The sequence below is a fragment of the Gossypium hirsutum genome, chromosome A12 (genome assembly GCF_007990345.1).
Source record: "Gossypium hirsutum isolate 1008001.06 chromosome A12, Gossypium_hirsutum_v2.1, whole genome shotgun sequence".
In the NCBI taxonomy this organism is placed as follows: domain Eukaryota; kingdom Viridiplantae; phylum Streptophyta; class Magnoliopsida; order Malvales; family Malvaceae; genus Gossypium; species Gossypium hirsutum.
The window spans coordinates 22418244-22425129 of record NC_053435.1 but is presented as its reverse complement, the minus strand read 5'-3'; positions in this window follow the sequence as shown (position 1 = coordinate 22425129).

The following is a 6886-nucleotide window of genomic DNA, read 5'->3' as shown; positions in this document are numbered from 1 at the left end:
AATTATTATTTTACATCATTATTTATATATTATTATATTATATGTTTATTATATATTATATATTATTTTTATATATTGCTTTTATATTATATATTATAATTATTTTATATATTATTAAGTCATTTTTATATTATTATACATTTTTATCTATATATTATTATCATTAAAGGTTTTAAACTAGTATTATATATTTATCTTTATTTATATTCTATTATTACACATTTTGAAGATATTATAATATTATAATACATAGATTTCATCATTAATTATTCATTTTAAACTTATATTTATATATATTATATAATTATTTCATTATAAATATAAATTCTTTTGCGTATTTTATATTCTATACATTATTTTACTAAACCAATATCTTTTGTTTTTTTATGTAATTATTATGCTTATAAATACATTTTATTATATATTATATTTTAAATTTATTATTAAATATCACATTTTTATTATTTATATTATACATGTATTTTTTAAAACTTTTGTTTTTATTATTATGCAATATTTATTCTTACTTTAGTATTAATGTATTATTGTTATGTTATATGTTATATTTTAGACTTTTATATTTTATTTTCAAATGAATATTTTTTTTATATATGTACATTGATATATTGTATATCATGCATCATTTATATGATTAAATATATGTTGAATTATATGTTTAGGGATTTTTACCTATTTCTCCTTTAATATGTATTCCGTTTTATGTATATTTAAAAATTGTCATGTTTTATTTCTTATATATGTTGATTAATGTATGATATTTATACCGTTATGCTCTTACTTTCCTGTCATTGTAACAGGTTATCTCGTATGCTATGTTAATATGCTCTTTCATGCATCGGTTTATTTTAAAAAAAAAACGAGACTTCAAAATTTTCAAAAAATAAAAAGGCAATGCTTGGTGTTTGGAAGCTTCGAGAAAAGTAGTGCCCTAACTTATTGGGTTGAGACTTTTCTCGTTGAGTTCGAATAATCAAGTACCCTTTTAAGTTTTAAAGGTTTTCCAAGTGCAGGCCACTATCTTGGAATTTCAAAGCAATATGTCCTAACTTATTGGATATAGCGTTTTGTGGTTTCAAGATAGGAATTTCCAAAAAAGGTTAACTTAATGTCAATACTTTGATACGAGTGAATCCCAATTTTCAAAATTAAAATATTTTAAAGAGGACTACATCTTGAAATTTTTGAATTTCCGACATTAAAGACACTTGATAATCAATTAGGTACCAATTTTTGGGCGTTACGAGGGTGTTAACCCTTCCTCGAACGTAACCGACTCCCGAATCCGTTCTTTTATTTCGTAGACCAAAACTAATGATTTTAAAACAAAATGTTTTAAAGGTGATCCAATCACACCTAAAAAGATTGGTGGCGACTCCCGTTTTCCTTTTTAAAGTCGATTCCCATTTTCCAAAACTCGGTTTAAAAAATGGTCTCGACAGATTAGCGACTCCGCTGGGGACTAATGAGAGAGTCAAGCCGTGTAATTGATTATCTCTTGTCTTAATGTCGGAAATTAAAAATTTTGAAATTTAATTCTCTTTGCATTACATGTGTTTGTATTATTGCATGTGTTGCTATATCCTAATACGCATTGCATTTGCATGACCGTTGTGGTCACACCCTTAAGTGGGGGTGAAAAGCTATGCCTTCGTGAGGTTTTCGCCTCCGTGCAGGATAGTGGATCACTTTCGGGATACATCCGTACCTATGGTTTCGTGAGATTTTCATCTCCATGTAGCCATAGGGAAATGTATTCCCCTAGACCGAACTTGATTCAAATGAGCTTATAATGGGTGAGAATCGAGGAATCTACTAGTTCAGGTACCTCAAACTTTAGAACCAACTTCATAGCAAAAGACCGTATGAGCCCAACTTAGTTAGGTTTAAACTTTTGATATTACCCTTATAAGTTATCGTTGAAATTTCTTGATATCATGTGATACTGACTATCTCTTTTGTTTTGTTTGCATGTCATTTTGCATTTACAAAGATATCGGTTCATGATCAATTTCTAAGTTAGGAAGTTTTATTATGGAGAACGGACTTCTTGATAGAGTGGAAGGCAACGCCAACGTCCATAGAAGGTCTGAGCAAACTCAACTAGAAAAGGGAGATAGTATAGCTGAGGGATACGTGTCGGAGTTATCAGATTACACTCGTATTAGTGTCAAGTAGAATAATCTCCAGGAGCTTAAGGAAATTTGGGATCAGTGGGGCAAAGAGACCAAGCAGTTATTCTACGGTAATTACAGAGATTTATCGTACTTGCTTGATGTTCAGATAGACGAGTACTTATTCCGAGCCCTTGCTCAATTTTGGAACCCAGTGTATAGTTGCTTCTCTTTTGGGGAAGTAGATATGGTACCTACTGTGGAAGAGTACACTACCTTGCTTCGTTGTCCCAAGTTTCAGAACGATAGGATCTATTCTCGAGCTGCTTGTGTCCCTACTTTTTGGAAGAAATTGATGATTATTACGGGGATGAGCGAGCAATGGGCCACAGCCCGAATTAAGGAAAAGGGTGAGTGCAAGTGAATTTCGTGGGACGCTTTGAAAGATTTGATTTTGACACACCCTGATGAGACGAAGAAGGTGGATGTTTTTGCCTTAAGTTTGTATGGATTGATGGTTTTCCCTAGGGCTTTAGGATACGTGGATGAGGCAGCCACAGATCTTTTTCATCGACTCAGTGAAAAGGTCACTTCTGTTCCTGCAATTTTGGCGAAAACATTCAGGTCTTTAGGTGCATGTAGGAGGGCTGGTGCTTGCAGGTTTATAGGGTGTGCTCAGTTACTTTTGGCTTGGTTCTACAGTCATTTTCGGTTGATAGATAGGGTGGTTTGTCGGGTCATTCACCGTTGAAAGATATAGTAGCTTCAAATAGGAGAGTTGATTTTCCAGAAGAAAATTGGATTGCGCTACTTCAAAACCTTCAGTCGAAAGATGTCGAGTGGAGGGCTCCGTGGATGATTCCTGGTGAGGTTCTTTACCGATGCGGTAGTTTTGATTGGGTTCCCTTGTTGGGAATTTGTGGTGCCATTGGTTATGCCCCTTTGCTCGTGCTGAGGCAGCATGGATTGAGACAGTTCGTACCAGTGACTCAGGGGTTGGCTCAAAATGAGTTCGTATATAGAGGAGCCGATTACAAGAGGAAGGTTAGTGAGGTTTCTAGTGCTTGGAAAAACACTTGTCAGTTGAAAGGAGTAGCTATTAGTCTTGCAACCACATCGGAATACATTGAATGGATAGGCAGAAGGGTTAACGATAATATCCCTAAGCCAAGTGTGGAAGGAGCTCGACCGATGGAAGAATATTTGCAAGTAAGACCCTTAGAGTCAGAAATTATGAAGCAGGAATTCGAGAGAAAGAACTTGGAGTTCGAGAAGAGGATAGCAAAGCTTGAAGAGGAAAAGATGTACTAAGACTAAGAGTATGGAAATCACGCATCCTTACAGCAATCGTACTAAGACTAAGAGTATGGATCAAAGGTTCGAGCAATTACAAAAAGATATGCAAGATCCAATGCAGGAGCAGTTGGCCAAAATGCAAAATGAAATGAGGGAACAGATGCTAGAGGCTCAGAGAAACATGATGGCTGAAATGGCTCAGGTGCTGAAAGCCACTGATAAAGGAAAAGCTCCCATGGCAATCACTGAAGAGGAGAATGAAGGTCCTCCTCCGGGTTTTACTCCACCTCATGTGCCACTACAAACCGAGGCACCTCCTAGAAGGCCATCTGTCACCGTAAGGCCTCAACATGGGCCAGTTGATGATGGAATCCCCGTAAATTTCCCATCTGGGTTGGGAAATAATTTGGGTGATAGCTCGATCAACCCTATCACTCCTGATCTGGACTTGATGGAGAAGGAAAGAATGGCAACTGAATCTGCGAAACAATTGGAAGATCGTTGCAGATGGTTAGAGGAGAAGTTTAGGGTTTTTAAAGGCGCAGGCAATCATGATGGGATTGATGCCAAAGACTTAAGTTTGGTTCCAGATTTAGTGCTTCCTCATAAGTTTAAGATGCCAGAATTTGAAAAGTACAATGGGACTACTTGTCTAGAGGCACATATAACAATGTTTTGTAGGAGGATGACTGGATATGTGAACAATGATCAACTATTGATCCATTATTTTCAGGACAGCCTAGTGGGAGCAGTGGCTAGGTGGTACAATCAGTTGAGTCGTGCAAGAATCGGTTCATGGAGAGATCTTGCACAGGCTTTCATGTAACAGTATAACCATGTGACTGATATTGCACCAGATAGGATCACACTTCAAAACATGGTGAAAAAGCCTAATGAAAATTTTAGGCAATATGCACAACGATGGAGGGAGGTGGCAATGCAAGTACAACCACCATTGTTGGGAAAGGAGACCACCATGTTATTTATTAATACTTTGAAGACGCCATTCATCACACATATGATTGGAAGTACCACGAAAAGTTTCGCGGATATAGTTATGGCGGGTGAGATGATTGAAAATGCCGTGAGGGGCGGTAAAATTGAGGGGAAATGGCTAAAAGATCGGCCCCAAGGAGAAAAGAAAATGAGGTGAATAACATGAACAGTTTCAACTCTAGGGCAATTACCGTTGGACAACCTAAAGCAACTACGGGTGGCAACAAAGTACTCAAAGACAGGAATCGGGTACAAGACAGAATTCGGAGATGATACAATTCACTCCTATCCCTGTGACATATAGTGAGCTTTATCAAAGCTTATATGATGCACATGCCATTGCTCCGTTTCACTTAAAACCACAGCAGCCACCATACCCCAAATGGTATGATGCAAATGATAAATACGAATATCATGCGAGAATATCGGGGCATTCAATTGAAAACTGCACTGGGTTCAAAAAGGTCGTGGAGAGGCTCATCAAAATGGGGGTGGTGAAATTCGATAGTACCCCTAATACTAAAAATTCGTTACCAGATCATGGCAATCAAGGAGTGAATGCCATCGATGAAATAAAAAAAGGAAAAGTCAATGAAGATATTGTTGAGGTGAAGACACCTATGAAAGTAATATGGGAGGATATGGTGAAAAGAGGTATGCTGACCTCTAGAAAAGGAAGAGAAGGAATGGAAAACCATTGTGAATTCCATGGAAAGGTGGGTCATATGATCCAAAATTGCGAAGAGTTCAAGGCCGTGGTACAAGGCCTTATGGTTAACAAAGAACTACAAGTTTCTAAAGGTGGTTCTTGTGAAGGACAAATATGTGTGCTGGAGAATGAACGACAAGCAACCCACCGACCGAGAATTATTATTTCTTTGCCAAGGAATAATGAGGCAATGTCGCAAACTGGGCCCAAAATAGTCATTCATAAACCCAATCCTTTCCCTTACAATGATGATAGGAGGGTGCTATGGAGTTATGACTGCAATATAACAATACCTGAGGGGGAGAGTATAGCTAGCACGGCCAGGGGAACGCAAAATAAAGGTTCCCATACAAGAAGTGGGAAACGTTATGATAGGGGGAATATCAGAGTAGAGCCCGCAAAGACGAAAGATACCGAGGTTGAAAGGAAGAAAGAGACCGAAGTACCCATCAATGAGCCAGTAAAGGATGAAGAAGCTAAGGAGTTTCTAAAGTTCCTGAAACATAGCGAGTATAGCATGGTCGAGTAGTTGCGTAAGCAGTCGGCGCGTATATCAGTGTTAGCCCTACTCCTGAGTTCTGAGGTACATCGGGATGCGTTGTTAAAGGTGATTAACGAAACATACATCACCCATGACATATCCGTTAACAAGCTGGACCGGTTAGTAAACAACATTAGTGTTGACAATTTCATCTACTTCAATGATGATGAAATTCCACTTGGGGGCATAGGGTCAACCAAGGCCTTGCATATCACTGCTCGGTGCAAGGGATACATGCTTCCAAGTGTACTTGTTGATAATGGGTCTGCTTTGAACGTCCTTCCATTATCAACATTAAACAGATTACCCATTGACAGTTCGCATATGAAGACATGTCACAATGTGGTGAGAGCCTTTGATGGAACTGAAAGGAAAGTGATGGGACGAATTGACATCCCTCTAGAGATTGGACCGAATACATATGAAGTTGATTTTTTGGTGATGGATATCAAGCCCTCCTATAATTGTTTATTGGGAAGACCATGGATACACTCGGCAGGAGCGGTGCCTTCTTCATTGCACCAAAAATTGAAGTTAGTGACAGATGAACGCTTAATAACCATCAACGTGGAGGAGGATATCATAGCAGCAGTCACTAGCAAGGTCTCTTATGTTGAGGCCAATGAAGAGGCTATTGAGTGTTCTTTCCGCTCTTTAGAAATCATTAATGCCACCTTCATTTTGGAAGGAAGTGTGATGCCGGCACCCAAAATGTCTAGAGCCACGAGGATGGCCCTACAAATGATGATAGGGAGGGGAGCATTGCCAGAAAAAGGGTTAGGAAGACAGTTGCAAGGAGGGGTTCAAATCCCAAAATTGATTGAGAAGAAGGACCGCTTTGGCTTGGGCTTCAAGCCAGACCACAAGCACAAGAGGCAGGAAATAGAGAAGCGCCAAGCGAGAAGAAAGACGCGTTTGAATGGAAGAGAAGTGGAGTGGGAACCGATGACATTCCCACCTTTATCCAAATCCTTTAAGTCAGGAAGATTGCTGATAGAGTAAAGTCATCAAGTTAATGTTGTACATAATGAGGGATCGGAGCAAGGAAACCTCGAGGACATTCACCCTTACGAACCGGGGAGCTCCCTGAATAATTGGACCGCGGAGGACCTTCCTGTAGTCTTTAGAAATTTTTCAGAGTAATTCTCGAAACATGTTTGTTACCCTAGGGCCTAGGAGTAGTAAGATTATGTTTGTGAAAAGAGGTCTACG